General features: G+C 41.1%; 1 protein-coding gene across 1 annotated transcript in view; it reads right to left on the bottom strand.

Moving 5' to 3' along the window:
- THSD7B (thrombospondin type 1 domain containing 7B) overlaps window positions 1-23,731 on the bottom strand; it is a 296,164-nt gene that overhangs the window by 233,695 nt on the left and 38,738 nt on the right. The window lies entirely within an intron of this gene.

The raw sequence follows: 23,731 nt of genomic DNA, 5'->3' as shown, positions 1-23,731 counted from the left end.
GAAGCCTACTCTTCATAGGAGTTTGAAATGAAGGAACTGACTTGTGGCCATGTATGTGCTATAGGATAGGTCCTGCAGGGTGCTGCTTTGAGAGCAGTACCCCAACAGAAGAGCAGGCACCTCACAAACAGCAACTTCTGAATTACCCTGGGATGTATTTCCAGCAAGTCATTTCGATCTGCAGCATGTGCACTGTAAGAGGTGGTAAAGCTAGTCATTCAGGAAGAGAAATTAAATAAAAAATAGACCAGTGATGTAATTTTTCATTCTGGAGGGTAGGAACATACACAGATGTAACCATACAAATCTTGTTTGAGGATCTGCACGAGCATACATACATACATAGAACATACATAGAATAAACCAGGTTGGAAGAGACCTTCAAGATCATCGCGTCCAACCCATCAACCAATCCAACACCACCTAAACAACTAACCCATGGCACCAAGCACCCCATCAAGTCTCCTCCTGAACACCTCCAATGATGGCGACTCCACCACCTCCCCGGCAGCCCATTCCAATGGGCAATCACTCTCTCTGTATAGACTTTTTCCTAACATCCAACCTAAACCTCCCCTGGTGCAGCCTGAGACTGTGTCCTCTTGTTCTGGTGCTGGCTGCCTGGGAGAAGAGACCAACATCCGCCTATCTACAACCTCCCTTTAGGTAGTTGTAAAGAGTCACCCCTGAGTCTCCTCTTCTCCAGGCTAAGCAACCCCAGCTCCCTCAGTCTCTCCTCATAGGGATGTTGACTTGCTGGAGCGTGTCCAGAAAAGGGCAACAAGGTTGGTGAGGGGCTTGGAGCACAAGCCCTATGAGGAGAGATTGAGGGAGCTGGGGTTGCTTAGTCTGAAGAAGAGGAGACTCAGGGGTGACCTTATTGCTCTCTACAACTACCTGAAGGGGGGTTGTAGTAAGGTGGAGGTTGGTCTCTTCTCCCAGGCAACCAGTACCAGAACAAGAGGACACAGTCTCAGGCTGCATCAGGGGAGGTTTAGACTGGAGGTTAGGAGGAAGTTTTACACAGAGAGAGTGATTGCCCACTGGAATGGGCTGCCTGAGGAGGTGGTGGGGTCGCCATCGCTGGGGGTGTTCAGGGCAAGGCTTAACAGGATGCTTGGTTGTATGGTTTAGTTCATTGGGTAGTGTTGGATGATAGGTTGGACATGATGATCTCGACGGTCTCTTCCAACCTGGTTAATTCTATTCTGTTCTATTCTATTCTATATAATGCATTCCAAACCCCTCACCAACTATGTTGCTCTTCTCTGGACTCGTTCCAGCAAGTCAACATCCTTCCTAAACTGAGGGGCCCAGAACTGGACACAGTACTCGAGGTGCGGCCTAACCAGTGCAGTGTATAAGCAGACAAGGCTATATAGAAAGACTTTTTTCTGTAACAATATTATTCAAGAAAAATCCACCAAGCCCAAAAAAAATATAAATAAATAAAACAAAAATCTGAGGGCTATAAAGCACCAAATTACTTACAAATTGAAAGGGAAAGGCAGAGAAAAGCACTGGGGCTGAATCTTGATATATTAAAGGGATTTTGATGATCATGTCTCGAGAGCATCTCATCTCGTTGCTATGTTTAAAAACTTTCCAATACCTCATAACAGAGACATTTCAGTCAGCAAGAATATTGCATTGCAAACACACTGCAACTGCCCCATATTTTAGATTTTTCCAAGGCAGAAAATGAAGTTACAATAAATAGGTCGATTTATATTAAGAAACGCTATTCCAGTCAAGTTTTTTAACATTGATTTTAAAACTACCAAAACCAGTTACATGCTTACACTCCAAAACCAAGCACACACACACACACAAACCAAAACCAGCCCCACAATGGCTGCAGTTTCAATACCAGGTATTTCATCCAGCTAATGGTGGTTTAGTTGGTAAACCCATTGTTCATTCTTCATGATCATAGGTGTTAATCCTGTAGAGCCAGGGGTTTGACAATGTGTAATTAAAGAAAAATAAATAAAAATCCTGGGTTGGTTGGTTGTTGTTGTTGGTTGGTTGGGGTTCTTTTACCGTTAATAAAGAAGGAAAAGCAAATAGGATTAGGATATTGGTGGCTCTGGGCAACCTGATCTAGTGGAAAGTGTCCCTGCCCATGGCAGGGGGGTCGGACCTCGAGGTCTCTTCCAACCCTGACAATTCTATGATTCTCCTACAACACATTTCACACTCTTGCCATGTCCCTTCTGTGGGTGCACCGCATCCCATGTTCTCCAGGCCAGGAACAAAACCTTACTCTTGGTCTGAGACCATCTCCTCTAGGGGAGAGGCAAGAGGCAAGGAAAAAAAAATACATAAAAAGAGAAAAAAAAAAGGTGGAAAGTTGGATTTTGTTGAATCCTTCAGGCTATGTGAAAAATCTTTGTCTCTTTTATGCCTCTATTTCACACCAAAAGATATCAGCACAAGGTAAGGACTCAGTCATGACACATACCTTGAATGGGAAAAAAGCAGCCTCAAACTAAACCATGCTCTACAAGCTGTACTACATGACAAACAGTCTTCCAACAGAATCCAATGTGCTTACAATCTGAATATTCAAAAACCCTCAAATCTTTAAAACATGCTTTTGAAGTTCAGAGGTTCATTGACAATTTAAATGCTCATCCTTGATACTTCACCTTGATTTAAAAGGCTATTCCTATGTAAATGCCAAAAAATTTCAAAGTTAGACAGCAGACAAAGTCATCTCAGTAAAAATAAGTCAAAATTCAAACATCAAGCACTAGGTGGCTTTTTTATTAAAGGAGAAAAGCAAGTAGCATAAAGACAAAGCATCACAGTGAAACTGAATCATGAGGCTATTCCAGCATCTATTTCTCTGAAGCAGTTCAGCAAAGGCAGTTGAATTTTTTGAGATGTAGAAACTTTAGTAGAAATTTTAGTGGAGGAAAAGTTTGGTTTTCAGCAGCTGGTTTTTAAAGCAAGAATTCAACAGTAATATTGTTGATGGACAGTAATATTGTTGATGTTGACTTGCTGGAACGAGTCCAGAGAAGAGCAACAAAGTTGGTGAGGGGTTTGGAACATAAGCCCTACGAGGAGAGGCTGAGGGAGCTGGGGTTGCTTAGCCTGGAGAAGAGGAGACTCAGGGGTGACCTTATTACTCTCTACAACTACCTGAAGGGAGGTTGTAGACAGATGGATGTTGGTCTCTTCTCCCAGGCGGCCAGTACCAGAACAAGAGGACACAGTCTCAGGCTGCGCCAGGGGAGGTTCAGGCTAGATGTTAGGAAAAAGTTCTATACAGAAAGAGTGATTGCCCATTGGAATGGGCTGCCTGGGGAGGTGGTGGAGTCGCCATCACTGGAGGTTTTCAGGGGAAGACTTGATGGGGTGCTTGGTGCCATGGGTTAGTTGTTTAGGTGGTGTTGGATTGGTTGATGGGTTGGACGTGATGATCTTGAAGGTCTCTTCCAACCTGGTTTATTCTATGTATTCTATGTATGTATTCTATGTATTCTATGTATTGTTTCACTTCAGCACAGAGCATAGCAATATTTTACTGACCTCAAAACACATTATAGCAATGAAGGATTTACTAATTTCTTAGGAGAGCAAATAGCATGAAAAATAGCATTAAAGCTCCCTACGGATTAATACAAAGCAGTTGCAGCAGAGGACTGGACAGATTACACTCACCAAACCTACCACCACTCCTTCACTACTGAACAGAACTCATCTCATTAGTTCTTTTCATACATTTCTGGGTGTTGCTCATCAACTACTCAATGTGATAGCTGCAGATTTACCATCTCTTCCATTAACAGGATAGAAAGAGACAGAAGGCAGAATAATAAGTGGCCATTATTTAATGTCAGATGTGAATTCAGAATGAAAAATTACAAAAAGCCAACAACCAAAAAGAAAAAAAGGTAGCAAAGCCTCATAAGTAATTACACTATTGTTAGACACATCACAATTTGTAATTACTCTCTGGCAAACACACTAAAAATGTAGCCTGCTCTTGGCATACCCCAAAAAAAAAGAAAACTGAAAATAATGTTTAAAAATCAGATGCAAATCTCATTACTACAGGTTTATACTTTTTTTCCCCCCACTTCCTGATGATCTCTACAGGATGCTGCAGCAAACTTATCCATGATGCTTCTTTGTTTAGTTAAATATCCTGTTCAGTAGCTCAGCTGAGGAGAAGGATGTAAATACTTCCTAGTCAATAGTTTGCTTTGTAATTAGAATTTAATTATTTTTAGCAGAATCATGATAAATTTATACTCCTTAAAGTAAATCTGAGTCAATTAAAAGAAACATGTAAGCACAGTGTGAATAATAATAGCTACAACATTAAAAACCCACTGGAATTTAGGCACCGAAAGTCTGAACTTCAGAAAGATACTTTACAAACCCCAATCAAAAATGGGAGGCCCTTGGAAACTGAAGCAGAAAACTAAACAAAATGTAATGCATTTCACAGTGATCTCTATATAAAGTACAAAAAGAGAAACATAAAGGATAGATACCATCCGTCTCCTAAGCATTGTAACTTAATGAAATGCTGGATGAATGTTTGATCTCATCACAGCAGGACACAGGTGGCAGAAGGATAGACTGTTGAAACAGGAGAGCTCTCAGCTGGGTGTAAGGAAAATTCTCATCAATATGAGGATAACCCTTAGAACAGGCTGCCCCGAGAGACAGCAGAATCTTGTCCTTGGACGTTTTCAAGATCTGGCTGATAAAGCCCTGAGCAACCTGTTGTGAATTCAATGTTGTACAAGCTCTGAGTATGAGGCTCAACCGGGTGACCTCTGATGGTCCTTTCTGACCTGGATTACTCTATGAAGGAGCATGTAACTGAAAGTCAGGCTCTGTCCACTAGAATACCAAAAAAGGGTTTCACTGAAAAATACCAAGACCTGCAAAGAACCAAGGAATATGCAAGAGTACAACAAATCCATTAGTCAATTAGATCAAAGAGAAATTAAATCAAATCACTGTTTCCAGAAATGCAAAGTCAAGCAGAACTTGCATGAGTCGTGTAAAAATTTTAAGAGACGGGGATCTCTTTGTCCCACTGTCTCTTACAAGAGATCCATAGCACTACAAGAAATAATGACATGAAAGGGACTAATAAATCAAGACAATCTAATAACGAAAAACTACACCTTGCTCGGTTTGCCATCTTTTATCATCCAGAAAGAGTACCATGTTATCATCCCAAACTGCTTCTCTTATCTTGTTAAAAGCATGCAATAACACAGCGCTTGTAGTTCAGTTGATCTAGTATGTGCTGCTTTGCTTTTCCTGACAGCAAAACCTACCTACAACTATGCAATAATTATGTCTGAAAGCATACAGTGACAGCTGCTCTTTCACACACAGGTCACACAAGCATAAGACTAACAGACAATAATTACATGTTACAGACAAAAGGAAACACTACTGAACATCAAACCTAAAATAGGGATCCCAATAAGAGATGCTTAATAAGTATGTTTTATCTTAATCAGAATTGCTACAATAATTATTGTAGCAAGGCTTCATGTGACATTTAGTTTAATTGCAATCATTTTGCCATCAGAGAATTCTCTCAACAATAAGCATCTTCCACAATTATTGTGTCCCTGTAACTGTGCACTCATTTGCAAACTCAGGACAAGATCAGCAATCAGTTCAATAGAGTATTGTGTGAGTAATTTACATCAAACAGGTAACAGATGTGCTTCAAGTCACAACTGATACATAAAACAATGATGGAAGATTGAAAAAATAATGCACCATCTATGGAACAGTCCTGTTTTAAATACTTTTTAACTTTGTCCCTCAGCCTCAAATTTAGGAGCAACTGTTCTAGACCATGACAATTTATTTACAAACAGAATCTCCTCTCCTTATTATTAGACAAATATTCCTAAATATGACATATGACTTTATTAATGCCTGGCTGAGGAGTAACTCCACCAGTCATGATCATAACCAGAAGATTACTGCAGTGTCCACTGTAATTGAATACTTCTGCTTGAAATGTCATGCAGCCACTTTGGATGTCATTCTAGCATCCTTTCACCAGGGTGTGTTTATACAAAATGTAAAGCTTCAACTCGTGCTGCAGTTTCTGAGATAAGTGACTCAGACAAGATGTGAGCTTTATTCCTAATAGCATTACAACCAATTAATCTTAACTGCCATTAACAGCTGCAAAAAAAATAAGTTCCAGTGGCTTGGTCTCCCCTGAACTGGTTATTTTATGAGAAGTTCTTTATGAGATTTATGTAATTTTTAATGTACTTTTATGAGGATTATGAATTTTTTATGAGACTTGGACATCTTTATTTATTACGAGGCGAACTGTTGAAAACCCCACATTTTCACACTAGTGGGTTGGGGTTTTTTGGAACAGTGCAAAAACAGTCAGCATTACGCCAAGAAAAATTTATCTAATGACTCAGACGAAGACCTTACTGTGTGGATGAAGGTAGCATCATCTGCATTTCATACTCACTCCGTATCAGTCCAGTCACATCTTTTCTTGCAGACTAAACAGACTAAAATCCTTGGGACCAGCTCCACACAGAGTTTAGGATACCAGGTCTGGTAAGCTTAGGTGTTCTATATTACAACGTAATATTAATATAGCTATAGTTAGCATAACTGCCCACTCCCCTGCTTTCTGGAAGAGCACTCCTGTACACCTGTCCTGCAGCTACTGCCACATCTCAGTCAAAATACAGCTTTCCTTCCTTGCTTGTACTTAACTGTCTCAATTATTTTGCTATCCATTAGTAACAGCAATTCAATAAAACACTTTCTACCATCATTTGTACGAAAGGGACCATACAAAGTAAAAGGCTACTATGCTACTTGCTATGGGTCACACAAGGCATATAAAATTCCTCTGGTTCTTGGGATTAATTTTAAATACCTGTAGCACTGTTTTAAACTTTCATGACCTACACAAATGAGTGATTCAGCAGCTTAGTTATTCATCTTATTTTGGATCTGAATAAAAGTGAAGTTTAGTGACTTATAGCCATGCAGCAGTTAGTTCCAATTTTACATTTCAGGTTTTTCCCTTATTATCCACAAATGGTAACACTCCAGACACACTCCAGCAAGAAAGACATTCTGCAGCAAAATGTAATGAACACTGCTGTTTATGAAAATTCAGTGATTTACTAATCCCTTGGCACTTGAAGGCAGGACTTCTCAATATTATGCACTAATGTAAACTGCATTAGCTGAGCTACTCAATCATGTGCCCACACCCTGGAGACAGCCCAGAGAAAAATATTCTTTTCTTTCAACTCTCAGTTAAAAAATAAATAAGAAATAAAACCCCAAAAAATCTCCAACCCACACATTCTAAAACATTTCTGTAACACTCATCTGACACATTTTGAAGTAGCTGATATTAGATGAGGCCACAATGTATATAAATTTATGTAGATAATAAAACCAAGGAGTATAAGTAGACATTATTGGTAGATTGCAACTGTGAGTACTTTACTGCATATGAGATTAAAAACATCTCAGTATTGGATCATAGATAGTTATAATCAAACCCTGACCTTTTTAAAATTCCAAGCATCTATGAAAACCAATTCCTTTCCAAACACAACAGCCTTTATAAGGTGTTATAAATGTAACCTTAATAGAAAATGTGGCTCGAAAATGTTTCTTCAGTCACTCCACCTTGATTTTGGGGCTTTTATTTCCCAATGGAACTCTTACTTCTCAGTGAAAAACACCCAGAATCAATACAGCACCAGTTATACAACTTCTATTGCAACATCAACCACTGGTTTACTGGTGGGAACCAGAGGAAACAGACAGACTGTTGCTGGACACCATCTCCATGATACTTTCATCTTGTGTCCAAGTTTTGAGCCATGAACTGCCCAGGGCAAAAGTTATTTTACTCCTTCCCATGGAGTAAGATAAAAACGCTCCACACTGATTGGATATTCACAAATATATACAAAAGGTATTCAGGTAGAAGGAATACATTTGCAAACTAGGCTCAGTCCTTCACCAGGGCCTCGCAGAAACCTCCAACCTGCTCAGCCTTGGAAAGCCCAAGAACAGCCAGGCTGCCCCCGTGCCCCAGAGCAGGCATACCACAGGCTTCTACAGGCTCTCTGGTGTAGCTTGAAATTTCCTGCCAGCCAAGGCCAAGAGGAAAACATCTCCCCTCCAAACCATAAGTCACACACTTTTCCTGAGATGGAGAGCGAAGAGAGGAATTGGCAATTTAGTGAGATACAGGAAATGGAATAGAATAACGAACTGCCCATCCCCCTCAGACTTTCTATCCCTTGGAGTAGTTTTCTTTATGCTTATACCAATTAACTCTTAATTTTCCTTAACCTACAGCATTCTGATCCCCAGCATCTTCTCTAGTTCTACTTAAATCTCCTCTCCAGCTTCCTCCTCTCCTCTCCTGAAGGAAAGCTCAGATCCCTTCAAGCACAACCAAGTAAGAAGTCAAGGAGGTCAACTTTGCTATTTGAAAGGATGCAGAAGGCAGTTTGATATATTTGTGAATGGGATTATTCACATTTGCCTGTAGGAACTGAGCCTACTGCAGTTTTATACAGGCCCTTTCACTGCTGATTTAACACCATCAAGTTTCACACAAGGCTTTTCCTGCTCTCCCACACATTAGCTTCCCCTTGCTACCTTTTGTATGGGCAGTCACTCCAAGTCTCTGTTACAGCAAGCCCGGTTTTCACCAAGGCCCACCTTCTCGAATAGCCCATCAATAGGTAGGATCACTGCAGAGGCAATACACTCAGATCTTTGAAAAGACCACCTCATCCACATCTCCACAGCAAACTTTACCAAAGAATGTCAAGATCAGCACTAACAGACTCCTAAAGGGACCACACCACAAAATTCATTGTCAAAGGTTCACTGCCGTGGGATAGGGCCTCAATGGGACAGCTTCAGGGAAGCACTGGCAGTGGGTTCAACACCTGCTTGGTATTCGAGTTCAAAGACACAAAGAGAATACTTCACAGTATCACAGTATAACTAAGGTTGGAAGAGACCCCAAGGATCATCAAGTCCAACCTGTCTCGACAGACTTCACCACTAGACCATGGCACCAAGTGCCACGTCCAATCTCCCCTTGAACACCTCCAGGGACGGTGACTCCACCACCTCCCTGGGCAGCCCATTCCAATGATGAATGACTCGCTCAGTGAAGAACTTTCTCCTCACCTCGAGTCTAAACCTCCCCTGGCACAGCTTGAGAATGTGTCCCCTTGTTCTGGTGCTGGTTACCTGGGAGAAGAGACCAACCCCCTCCTGTCTACAATTACCTTTCAGGTAGTTGTAGAGGGCAATGAGGTCACCCCTGATCCTTCTCTTCTCCAGGCTAAACAATCCCAGCTCCCTCAGCCTCTCCTCATAGGGCTTATGCTCAAGGCCTCTCACCAGCCTTGTACTTGTAGTACTTCTGCAATAATTCATTATCTGGCAAACACCAAAGATACTGCCACCCCTACTTCCAAGTTGTGACAGCTGCCGTTTCTAATTTTCTTATTCTTTCATGAAGTTTAAATTCTATTTCTTCACTGCAATAACAGCAATGTGTTGTTTTTCAAAACTCTGACTTTAAAAAAAATATCACAGAAAAGACTGGGAAATAATGCAGCAATCTGCACACCTGCAAAACCTTTCTGAAGTATCAGAATTTGCTTCACATGTACGTAATCACGAAAACACGTGCATCCTTCTCCAGACATCATTTTAAGGGAGAACACTTTTTTATTCCTGCTTGGCTTCATGTATCCTCAACTCCCATATTTTATAACCCACTACATTTTTTAAGAACCTACAGCAGTCAATATGCCAAGGAACCAAAATCCAGAAGTGCTCACCAAGGTGGCACTAAGCATGGCTGTGGTTAAGTGGTGGAATTGCATTAATTCTTCCTCAGTCTTCTGCAGTGCTGGTGTGTACACACTTACAGGTGTGTTACAGCTGTGTAACACAGTGGGGAATACTCCCCAAGTGGAACCTCTGATGAGCCCCAGACCCCCTGCCCCTAGGTACTCCCTTTTCTCTGGGGCATAAGTGGGACTGACCAAAGGTCTTGGAACAGAAAAGGCAGATGGTAAAATACAGATACCATGCACTTACACAGAAATAGCTTCTCAACCATATGGGCCAGACAGTCATTATTCTTAATAAGCATTTATAGAAGAGCTATACAATGGGCAGGAGTTCCCCTGGTGCCCAAATTCCTGCTAATTAGTATTTCTGCATAGATGGAGAACACTGATGATAACAATTCCCTGGCAACAGATAGCATAATTAATCCAGGTGAAAAGTACTGTTTTTAAATATGTGCACAATGAGTTTTATAAAAACTGGGCAGAGGGTACTGGAGAACTACATAAAACTGCTGGGCATTCCTCTCTCTCTCTCCCCCCCCCCCCCCCCCCCCCTTTTCTTTTTTTTAATTACAGTCCAGAATTATCCACTTCTAATTATTTTTAATAAGATTTCCATTCATTCCAGACACTCTTCTTAAAAGCTCCAAATTTTAGAAGAAAAGTATTTTGGAAATACACCATTGGAAATAGTTGTGCAGGACTAAACAATAGACTTGGAAATAGACTTGGAAATAGTTGTGCAGGACTAAACAATTGGAGCAGCTATGATAAAGTATGGAATGCTAAGTGTTCTCCACAAGTACATCAATCTGCTCCTCCTGCAGATGCTGAGAGCGTAGGCAGCTGACAGGGGGAATGGCTGAGCATCAAGCAGCATCCAGTCAGTCTAAGGCAGCCATGGAGCTTAGCTTTCCAGACAGCCTAAATCACTGTGAAGGGCTTTAAGATGTGAACTTGCCAACAATGTGAACTTGCAGAATGCCAGCCAAATCCTGGGCAGCATCAAAACAAGTATGGCCAGCAGATCAAGAGAGGTGATTCTGCCACTCTGCCAAGGTCTCACCTGCAGTACAGTATCCAGCTCTGGGGCCTTCAAAACAAGGACACAGACCTGTTGGAGAGGGCCCAGAGGAAGGCCACAAAAAGGATGAGAGGGATGGAGCAATTCTACTGTGAAGACAGGCTGAGAGAGTTGAGACTGTTCAGCCTGGAGAAAAGAAGGCTCCAGGGAGACCTTAGAGTGGCCTTCAAGTACCTGATAGCTGGGACGGAATTCTTTACAAGGCCATATAGCACTAGGACAAGGGGCAATGGTTTTAAACCAAAGAAGGGTAGATTTAGATTGGATATTAGAAAGAGTTCCTTACTGTGAGATTAGTGGAAGACTAATCCCAGGTTTTCCCAGGGAGCTGAGGGAGGCCCTATGCCTGGCAACATTCAGGGTCAGGCTTGGCGGGGCTCTGAGCAACCTGATCTAGTTGGGGATGCCCCAGCTTATTGCAAGGACACTGGACTAGAGAACCTCTAGCAGGTCCTTCCAGTGCATTCTATGATTCTATGCATGGACATTTCACTTCAGGAAGAATGGCAGGCATTCAGGCAGCCACAAAACCTAGAAGTGGGGAAATAAAGCATTACAACATAAAGAGCAATTTTCTACTTTTTATTTTTTTAATTTAGTTGTTTTCTTTCCCAACTGAGTTAGACTCCTTCTGCCCCTGTACTCAGCACTGGTTAGGCCACACCTTGGGGACTGTGTCCAGTTCTGGGCCCCTCAGTTTAGGAAGGATGTTGACTTGCTGAGTTCGGAGCACAAGCCCTATGAGGAGAGGCTGAGGGAGCTGGGGTTGCTTAGCCTGGAGAAGAGAAGGCTCAGAGGAGACCTTCTTGCTGTCTACAACTACCTGAAAGGAGGCTGTAGCCAGGTGGGGGTTGGTCTCTTCTCCCAGGCAACCACCAACAGAACAAGAGGACACAGTCTCAAGCTGCACCAGGGGAGGTTTAGGCTGGATGTCAGGAAGAAGTTCTTCACAGGGAGAGAGATTGCCCATTGGAATGGGCTGCCCAGGGAGGTGGTGGAGTCACCATCACTGGAGGTATTTAAGAGGAGAGTGGATGAGGCATTTGGTGCCATGGTTTAGTTGATAAGATGGTGCTGAGTGATAGGTTTGACTTGATGATCTCGAAGGTCTTTTCCAACCTGGTTAATTCTATTCTATTCTATTCTATCCTATCCTATCCTATCCTATCGCTCTAAGAACAAACAGAGAAGAGACTACCACAGACTTGGCCATAAATTTGTGCCAGTGTATTAACACGAGCCCAAGAATGGTAAGTCCTGCAGTGGGCAGAGTGCTAACCCATGGTCCCAGGTTTGGACCAAACACATATGAGCAGAAAGAGCAAGGTCTGAGTTGTTCTTTTCTTTCAATCCCTACACTGCTGAAATACAGAAAATTGAAAATAGAACACCAATTATTCAAAGGTGGAAGTGTTCAAACATCAAATTGTACTCTAAAAATATCCTGAGGTCAGCTTTACAATACTGGTAGATCATCACTACCTTTTTGGCAGATGTTTTACTCATGTTATTCTGAATTTAGAGTGGTCATATATTTCTGAAGAGTCTGTCACTGGAATCCTAGCAGACCTACACCTTTACATACATTTTCTTAAGCTTCAGCACAAAGGATAAAACCACATCTTTCAAGACATTAAAAAAGCTGAGAATGTATATCCTGGGGATGACTGCGCTGGCAATGACATGTTTCTTTTGAAATCCACTAAGGGTTGTGGCAGGGTGCAGGAAGCATCCTGTATTCTGCTGTTCAATGGCTGAGCAGAGATTTAAACTTGGAAATTTGGTCACTGTTGCCATAAAAGTTATCATGCTATGATTTTTTGAAGCAGAATTATGGTAACATGGAAAAATGTCAGTTACAGACACACATACGCTGTATGTATATTTTACATCCAAACATAAGCATCTGCTGCTACAATGTTAGCCCACACTTTACAACTGGAGATTTTTAGAAACAAATGTTTTTACACATAACTAATCATTTAACAAGGCCTCAAAAAATGTGTCCCTTAATAGATTTAATTAACAGGTTAATGACGTGCATAGCATGCGTGCTCTCAAAAGCAAAGATTTTCACATGATGCTTGTCTCTGTTTCACAGAAGCAGCTTTTTGTAGAGTATCTCTGCTAATGTAATTACACATCTGGTACTTCTGCTGCTTTCAATTGCAGAGGTATTTATAAACAGTGCTACTAATTGACACAAGAGTACCTAGCCATTTTCTAATGTTTTACACTACAAATAAAGCTATTTGCATGAAAATTCAACTGGAAAGATTCTGTTTTGTAGCCTTGAGTGGTTCTAGTGAATATATAAAATGATCATTTAGCCTGTAAAATAAATCTAATACTTACACTATTGCCATGGCTGCCTGGAAACCTGCACAAACTAAGCATGCCTCAAGTTCACTTTGATATAAAGGGGTCAAGTACAAATTTTCAGACAGTGTTAAATTAAACATCAGCACTGGTAATCATCTTTCTTCCACAGTGTCACCAACATGGCAAAAACTAATGTTTTAAAATATCATTTCTTGGCGATGTTCATTCATCATCCTCACTGCAGCCAGGAAATTATCAAAAACCAGGGAATAATGGAAATTCCACATTATCTCTACCAGTATTGTCAAGAAAATGCAGTGGTTATTAATTTAAATATGCTTCAAAGAACAATCACAACTTCAAACATGATTCAAGAAGATAAAAAGCCATTCCTGCCTCAAGCTGCTTCCAGTTCAATTTAGGTTCATCATGATAGTATCTGAAATCTCCCAACTTACTAAATATTGACAGAAGATGCTGCTGCCCTAAGCATTTCATCAAAAGAATGGATGGGTCCAAGTCCTGACAAGGTGTTACTGAAAGATGTTACCAAAGTAACCTTTGAGCACCTGCACACTCAAGTTCAGGGATGCCTCTATGGGAGAAAAGATAAGCTGAGACAAGTATTCCTTTCAGCTTCATATTTGAAGGCACATCCAATTAAGAAAAATTACAAAATATTTAATAAAAGGAAAAGAATATGTGCCCAACTTTGCTGTCATATACATATATATACACACACATACATAAATATACACACCAGGAGATATTCCTATCCAAATTATCCATTTCACTCATGTTTTTGAATCAATGCAGGTTTTTAGATTCAGCCTTTACCCAATGCAACAGAAGCATATGTAAAATGTCATGACTGCCATATCATGTCTTCAGAAACACTGAAGCCAGTTCTCAATCCTTCTCTGAGGAGACCCTTCCAGCATCTTAGATGTCACGATGGAGGCTCTGGATACTTTTGAAGATGACATGAGACAGGCAATGGACTAATCACTGAAATCTGCTCATCTAATTACTCCAATCACCCTGACAATAATCTGGGCAAGCAAAATGAGGAGTGATTTCTAGGGATAGGGTATTAAAAACATTTAGCTAATTCTCCTGAACCACAGATTTCAAAGGGCTTTTAATTTTGCTGCTTTTATATGAGTAAGCTGTTTCCATATGAGCCAGCTCATTAGCATGCCCCAGCTGGTTCATTAACCAGTACATGAAGATTCACTATCACCATAAAAAAAACCCAAATACTACAGAAAGAGCTTTCTTGAGAAACAGAATGGGCTACCTGGCTTCTCCCAGAAGGAAACCTACCTCACAGCCTTCACCCCAGGCAGATTTAAAGAATTACAAAGTTCTCAGAAAAGCTAATGTGCATCTACCCACAAACTGTAGTGTTAAAAATCTGCCTGCACCCCCAGTTGATGGAAGACAGTCAGCTGTAGATAAATCAGACTGGTAGTCCTGTGGAATAAGAAAAATCGTTTCTTCTACTAAGGATACTGAAATAACTGCTCTTAATTGAGTTTTAATTCCACTGGGCATTCCTTAATTCAATCAAGCCACTGGGAATTAGTCTTCCATTAGAAATGCCTATTCCTTTTGTAGGAATTCCATAATACACATTATTCTGAATATTCTGAAGTAAATAAAGCCAATTTGGTTTGAAATCCTTTTAACAGCAAGCCATATATTTTATACATACAAACAGAAATGACTGGAGGAATGGCAAAAATCAATGAAGAAAAGGGAGCTAAGAAAATTTAATCCATATTAATTACATATTTAACACATTTACAGTCTGTCCTGTCTGAAGTCTAGAGATTCAAGACATTCCTCATCTTTGTCAATTGTCCTTAAATGACTCAAAATCTTTCTCAGATGCTGAAGAAAGATTTTAGTTTACATCAACTCTTGGTATTTCTGCAGATATATAGAAAGCGGGTTCCAAAGAGCATAAACAGAATGCATGTACATGGCTAATAACATGCACAATCTTCAAGAGTTTTAAAAGCAAACAAAAGAATTTAGATTTTGTTGAAGAATATTTACTGTTCTCAAGATGTGTTTTTTAAAAACTCTTTCTTACACTGAAACTGGTATGTTAAATTTCATCTGTTTCTACTTCACTCCTTTAAGAATGAAGGAAGGGAAAACACCTCCTAGACCTCTGCGCTTAGTCACTAAGAAGGTAATGTAGGCACGTTTGTCATAGATTATTCTACTTAAAGGTCTCAAACAGCTCCATCAGTCAAATCAGTTAGGTTTATTGTCCCACCACTCTTCCCAAACCATTTCACTGCACCATCTTCTCATTCTCCTAAGTATTCTAACTTAAACCAATAAAACAATCTTGACAGGCAAACTAAGCAACTAAATACTTTCCTACATTAAGTTTTACACATTATTAACGATTACTGAGCCAACATTTCCATTTATCCACATTTGCCTAGTTACAATTGTTACTGCCCAAAGAATATTCCCCTGATAATGACAGATGTGTGACCACACACCATAGCCACATGATAGCCTTATTTGTTTCTACATTCAATCAGTTTCTACCAGACTACGAAAGCAGAAGCTTCCCACCATGTCTCCAGACAGCCTTGCATCAAACTCAGCAACCGTATAAAATACTCTGTAGGCTCCTAAAATAAGTTTCTCCAACAGCATCATGTTCAGGACATTTTTCTGGATCACATTTCCCAGTATCTTCTTTGCCCTTGAGGACAGTTTCCCATGGGATCCTAGTTCCTTGGAAAGGTTAAAGTCTGTGCTTCCAAGACCAATGAACAAGATTAATCTTCAACTTTTCTTCCTCTCTTCCCTCAGGATCTTAAACTCCATCATCCTGTAGATCAACTCTACTCCCTGTGGCCAAGAATACTGATTGCCACATTCCTGACTGGAATAACCTGTATCTGTGGATTATCTACCTAGTAGATCATCATCTTAGAAGGCCTGTCCATCACCTGTGTACAAAGGATGTTGTACCGAATCAGAGTCCTTTAGGTTGGAAAAAGTCCTTCAGATCATCAGGTCCAACCTGTAACCCAGCACTGACAAGTCCACCACTAAACCATGTCACTAAATACTATCTATCCATATCTACACAACACATGGATGGTGACTCAAGAGAGTCAATAGGATGGAGCCTGACACTGAAGATTCTATCACTACTGCTAACTCACTAGCAGTTTGTTAGAGAAATGTGCACCTGGAGCTGGATGAAACTGCTCAGGGGAGTAAAAGATAAAAACAAAAAAGTCTAACATGGCAACCTGGACCAATGAAGAAAGAGAATGGTGTAAAACTGTTAGGAAATAAATGTGACTCCACGTGGTTCCTACAGTGGGGAATAAGAAACCATGAACATGCACGTCATATTTGTCCTGGGAAAAGACTCCAGAGGTTGACAACCCACCACTAGGATGAAACCACCAACCTTCGGATGTAGAGGAGCAAGGCAAAAGTAACACCAGGGAAGTTGTACAAGCTGAGAATTCTGTGTGTAACTTTAATTACATTACTCCTCTTTCTTTTTCTGTAACAATTAGAGCTGAACCAGTAATTAGACTCAGGATATATTGGAGGTGTCTTTCCCCCTCCCAAGAATAAGGAGAGAAAAATTTACCTTAAGACAGACACACTTTGACTTCTATGAGCAATGGACTCTTTTCTCAGTCCATAGAGTTCCATGGATTTTCATTCCTGCAGATGCAATCCCAAGTCCTATCGCTACAGCAATTAAACAAGACAGAGAATCACCTTCTCCCAAAGCAGACCAAGCAGAGCACTCTGCCAGAACACTGCTAAAAACACAAGTGCCTGCTGTAACGCAATATATTCAAAGAGCTTCATTTCAGGAATAAATCAGCTTCAGATATTTGTGTAAGTAGAAATAAAGATGTTTTGCATCAGCCTTCTTAGAAAGATTCTTCACATTTCTAAGGTGCTGCAATGCCTTAGGAAATCAGGTTCACTACAGCTCTTTGATGGCAAAGTTCTGAATCTCAGGTATTGCAATAGGCCTTAATCTTTTCAAATAACTAATTTAATTTCACATGCAATATGTGGAGAACACTGTGCATGGCAAAGATACTTATGATAGAGGCTGATTCGTAAATCCCAACTAATCAGAGTAATTTATCAACTCTTCCCCAAATTAAGGTTGCACCTAAAGCCCTTCGTGAGTTTCATATGCTCATGAACCCATCCCTAACAAGTCTGTAGGGTTTACTTTACATAAATAATTTACAGGCAAACAGATTTCCCCACCGAGACTTCAGCAAGGCTCAGAAATACCTTTTTACGCCCACCTTAAAAAAACCCTCCTAAATTGTACAATTATAATGAAACTGCTTATATAAGCTACATTAAAATATTAATTCAGTATCAAGTATATGGATAAATGGCACACAGCAGTAGCACAGCCTGTGTCATCTGACCCCCAAGGATTACAGCATTCAACAGCTGGACCATTAGAACAAGTCACTAGGTGCCAATCACACTGATAAAACATAGTGGGGGTTACGGATCACGATGCACATCCTGTGCCCCAGGGAAGGAGAACAACAGCTGCTACTTCCTGCAAAAGCCTCATGTTTCCTCTCTTCAGGGGATTCAAGCCCCAGACAAATGAACTGGTTGGGCAGGCAGGAGAATTCATTCATTTCTTCGACTGTACTTTTACATATGCATTTGCTAGCTCAAGGAGAAAAAATGTTTTTACAAGACCAACTGTGCTCCCTTACCACATCCATATTGTCCACTCAGGGCCTATGAGTGTCAGGACCCACAGTCACTTGAAAGAATTACTCATGGCACGTTCCAAAGGAGAAGATAAGGGGCCAAATTCTGGTCTCAATTATGCCAGCATCAATTCAAAGCAAGCAGACCGAGTCCACATTCCTACTCTGCTCCTCATTTATCTCTGTCCTACGTTTTGGATGCCAAGCCAATTGCTTAAGTTTCATTGACGAACTTCAGTTTGCCAAGAGACATTTTAAGCAATGTCTTTGAATTTCAAAATGGCTATCAGACTGTTAAATAATTTAAGATGTCACAGGAAAGAAGCCAGTATTGACTGGGACTCACTTCCAACTGAAGTCTAATCCATATCACAATAACAATGTAAATTATTGCTAAGGAGTGGCTAGCTGTTGTGGTCAGATCACACGGCAGGCAGGCAGGCAAGCTTCACCAATGAGTAAACTGTGAGAGAGACTGGAAATGTGCTGCTTATGTAAATGCAACTGTTTGAAGTCAGAGATGTGGGCCTGTATTTCACTGATAAAAAGAGTAAAATAGAAAGAGACACTGTGTAAGCAATTAAATTTAACTTTTTAATCAATAAAAGGAAAACTGGGACCTAAATCCACTTTATAGGATTTAGGAATCAAAGTCTTCCTGCAACTCAAAGACAGCTGTAATGCCCATTTAACCAGAGGGAAACTTATTGTGAGACAAAAATGTCACATTCTATCTTGATATAAAATTTAAAAAATAGAATAAAATACATAGAATAAACCAGGTTGGAAGAGACCTTCAAGATCATCGCATCCAACCTATCAACTAATTCAACCCACCTAATCAACTAAACCATGGCACCAAGCACCCCATCAAGACTCCTCCTGAACACCTCCAATGATGGCGACTCCACCACCTCCCCAGGCAGCCCATTCCAACAGACAAATTACTCTCTCTGTGTAGAACTTCCTCCTAACATCCAGCCTAAACCTCCCCTGGTGCAGCTTGAGACTGTCCTCTTGTTCTGCTACTGGCTGCCTGGGAGAAGAGACCAACATCCGCCTGTCTACAACCTCCCTTAAGGTAATTGTATAGAGCAATAAGGTCACCCCTGAGTCTCCTCCTCTCCAGGCTAAGCAACCCCAGCTCCCTCAGCCTCTCCTCATAGGGCTTGTGTTCCAAACCCCTCACCAACTTTGTTGCCCTTCTCTGGACACATTCCAGCAAGTCAACCTCCTTCCTAAACTGAGGGGCCCAGAACTGGACACAGTACTCAAGGTGTGGCCTAACCAGTGCAGTGTACAGGGGCAGAATGACCTCCCTGCTCCTGCTGGCCACACTGTTCCTGATGCAGGCCAGGATGCCATTGGCCCTCCTGGCTGCCTGGGCACACTGCAGGCTCATGTTCAGCCTTACCATCGACGAGTGCCCCCAGGACCCTCTCTGCCTGGCCGCTCTCCAGCCACTCTGTCCCCAGCCTGTAGCACTGCATGGGGTTGCTGTGGCCAACGTACAGAACCCAGCACTTGGATGTGTTAAATCTCATGCCACACAGCCTGTCGAGGTCCCTCTGCAGAGCCTCTCTACCCTCCAGCAGATAGAATACATAGAATACACACATAGAATAAACCAGGTTGGAAGAGACCTTCAAGATCATCGCATCCAACCCATCAACCAATCCAACACCACCTAAACAACTAACCCATGGCACCAAGCACCCCATCAAGTCTTCCCCTGAAAACCTCCAATGATGGCGACTCCACCACCTCCCCAGGCAGCCGATTCCAATGGGCAATCACTCTCTCTGTATAGAACTTTTTCCTAATCAACTCCTGCCCCCAGCTTGGTGTCGTCTGCAAATTTACTGATGATGGACTCACACAACAGAGTCAACTGTCATTGATGGCAATGATGTTCCTGATCTTTAGTTCTGGTTGGCATTTTCTGTAAATATAGCTATGCTTGAAACAGTTTTGATGGCAGCATCTCACAAGACTTTGGCAGGTAAGCCCACCTGCCCTTGTTAACATTTTGGATTTGCTTTTTGTAAGTCTGCTATTTTTTCAGTGATTCCAGAAACATGAAGCATATTTTGCCTTTTAACTTAAACTTAATTGCAAAAAAACCCACGAAGTTGGCAGAATCTGGGCTGGTACCAAGGTGTCCATTGCTGTAAAGCATCTATTCTTCCACCTTCTCCTATGTCAGAAGAGTAATTTTGATTTCACTACTGTCTGACAGACAGAAAGATTAAGTGGGCTCTTTCTCTCCTCACTATCTCCCTATGTTGCCACTCAAACATGGCACAACCTACAACAAAACAGCAACTCCTCTTCACAAAATGTCTCCAAAAAGTCAGTAATTTCTACAAGCATTGCTTATGCCAAACTTAAACTCCATTTAACTGTTTTGTAAAGTACTATGCAGTGATAAAGCCTTATTAAAACAATCAAATACCTTTACTGATAACAGGTTATGGATCTGCTGGAATGGTTCTAGAAGAGGGCCACAAAGGGCATCAGAGGGCTGGAGCATCTCTGCTACAAAGACAGACTGAGAGAGTTAGGGTTGTTCAGCCTGGAAAAGAGAGCAATCTGATCTAATTGGAGATGTCCCTGCTCACTGCACAGGGGTTGGACAAAACAACCTTTGACGATCCCTTCCAATCTGATGCATTTTATGATTCTGTATTTTGCCATATGAAAAGAAACTGAGAACATAGGACATGTATATAAATACAGATTCAGATCGTTTACTGACACAAAAATAACTGAAAAATAAATGCATTGCATGTAGTCAAGGCTGTGATGGCCAGGCTTCACTCTAAAAAGCACAAAACGACTACCATCTGCAAGGCCTTTGATAGTTCACTAATTAATGATCAAGAATGCATTTGCTTCAGCATAATTTTATGCTTTTATATGGATATCATATTTGATTATAATTATCACAGACTGGAGAAGTTTATTAGGGCCAATCATTTCTTAATGCAATTGAAATCCCAAGGGAACAATACGAAGTAATTTTTAGTGGTGACAACTATGAGAGCTTATAACCAAAAGGGAGCCTAGTAGTCTACAGCAATTATTCCAAAATACAAAATTAAAACAAACTGCATTAATTTTTCAATAGATTTTTGTGAATACTTGAGTTAAAACAATCAGCAGGTGTTAGAAGCTGCAGAATGAGCTCCTTCAGATTCCTCCTAGTTCCTTCAGCACCGACCTCCTTGGGAAAGGGATTATGCAGCCTTTTTCTCCTCCTGCATGAAATTGCCCACTCTCAAAATAGCTCTCTGGGCTATTGCCTCTGCTTCCCAACCCTGTTAACACAATACCTCTAATTCTTTGTCTTTCACAAGGCTGTGACACTTCTTATTAAAACAAGTCTAAACCCCATTTGTCCACAACACAAATAATTATTTGTTCTTTCACCCAAAGGTATTAACATGAAGATTGGAGGGCAGAAACAATGAGAAGTCTCTATGAGTGGATTCTATGTACATACATCCTGTCCTGCTCTTTTATACATTTTTAGAATACCGTCACCTCAGAACTGGTAAAATAAATTATTCTCTTTCCCATTCTGTCATTCTCTCTATTGTCATCCTAAAAGTGTTCCTTTTCTTTCTCTGCCCAGACAAGAGCCTTTCAGATTTTAGTATGCTCTTTACCCCAAGACCTACTTAAGAAAAGTAATACATAGCACACTGATGGGTGCCAGAATGTGATTTATTTCCCATTTCACAGTTTCCCCACAGTATCCCTGGAGAACCCAAGTAATCACTGTGAGAACATCTCATTACTGCCACTGTTTTAGTCCCATTTGCTCCCCCTTTAGAGTGCCTTTTGATTTAACAAGTTGCATTTAACTAAGATAATATCACAGTGTTCTACAAAACAATGAATTTTGATAAATAAATCTCTAGCAAGTCAATCACTGAATGGCTGATTACATAGCTGTTTCCAAACTATACAGACACCATTTTCACATCTGTTTAAGCATTTTGTAGTTCCACTGAACAAGACTCAGTATCTGATATGCCATAAAAACCTGGAGAGAAACAAAAAGTAGTTCTAAAGAAGCTAGTGTAAATTTTTTAACAAGCACAGACTTAAGAAAACAGAACTGTTGAGGCTGGAAAAGACCTCTGAGATCAAGTCCAACCGTTCAGACAGAGCTCACAATTCTACCGCTACTGCTAAGTAAGCTACTACCACTAAAACCGCATCCCTAAGCACCACATTCACACATCTTTTAAACACCTTCAGGAATGGTGACTCCACCACCTCCCTGGACAGCCTCTTTCAGTGCCTGATGACCCTTTCTATGAAGAGATTTTTCCTAACATCCAGCCTGAACCTCTCTTGGCACAAGCTGAGCCTATTTCCTCTTGTCCTGTCACTTAATAATAATAAACCAGGTTGGAAGAGATCTTCAAGATCATTGCGTCCAACCCCTCAACCAATCCAACCCACCTAAACAACTAAACCATGGCACCAAGCACCCCATCAAGTCTCCTCCTGAACACCTCCAATGATGATGACTCCACCACCTCCCCGGGCAGCCCATTCCAATGGGCAATTACTCTCTCTGTATAGAACTTCTTCCTAACATCCAACCTAAACCTCCCCTGGCGCAGCCTGAGACTTGTTGCATGCGAGAAGATGATCTGTACAGAAAGGAAAGGCAGATCAAGAAAACACTAGCCAGCACCAAAGAGGCAAAGAGCTTCTTTTTCCAGGCATCTACACCAATGTTGGAAAGCATCAGCTTCTGTGAGGATCTTTATACCATGGTCTTACACCTGCAGTATACAGACAGCAGGTGTGCAGCGCCAGGACAGCTTCATTGCTGTCCACTGCTGAGTGGAACCCAGGAGGAGAATCACCAGAGTGGAAGAAGGCTGACATCAATACAAATCAGCTTCCTCTGACTGTTCTGTGAACTACGTAAGAGAAATACCGTATCAGTAAACCATGACTGGCAGTGGACTGTTTTCCTAAGGATGCTTAATAGCACAGAATATATGCGTTTCTTCTTGTGTCAATATTCCACTGCGATAGCTTTTTTCCCGAGGCTTAGAGAAATCCTTCCTCCTCTAATCCTGTTTTCCAGTGACAACTTAAGAACTGAAATGGCAACAATTTCCCGTTTCTAGTGCTAATTCACAAATTGCCAGTTGATTTCCCCCCCACCCCGTTCTACCCGTTCAGCCAAGCTCAGTATTCTCCCAAGCATGCATCTGAACTGGTCAGCGTGGGGGCTGCTCAAGGGGTAGCATGAATGGGGAGAAAATGGTGGGGAATCACTTGTTTAAAAATCATATGTTTGCTGATTTTTATTTCTCTTCTTTGAAAAGAATAAGAGAGTCATCTTAGATCAAGACCACTTAGCTCAAGGTACTGATGCTTAGTCTCTCCATGCCCAGTGGATACCCAAGGTTTTGCACCTTAGTTTTACAGAACAGCAGTCCTCTGCATTTTGCAATACACAAACAGCTCTTTTATTTCAAACACTGCTGCTTGTCAAAAAAAAAACCCCAAACAACAAACACACCCCAAAAAAACCAAAACCCAAACCACTAAGCAAAGACTTCCACTAACGAATCAGCATTGCCTATGTTTGTCAATTTATTTGTGACAGCTAGTAATCCCAACAAGCCCATGCATTC

The sequence above is a fragment of the Dryobates pubescens genome, chromosome 2 (assembly GCF_014839835.1).
Source record: "Dryobates pubescens isolate bDryPub1 chromosome 2, bDryPub1.pri, whole genome shotgun sequence".
NCBI classification, from domain to species: domain Eukaryota; kingdom Metazoa; phylum Chordata; class Aves; order Piciformes; family Picidae; genus Dryobates; species Dryobates pubescens.
Note: the sequence above shows the minus strand (reverse complement) of the source record. Positions and strands in the feature narration are given on the sequence as shown.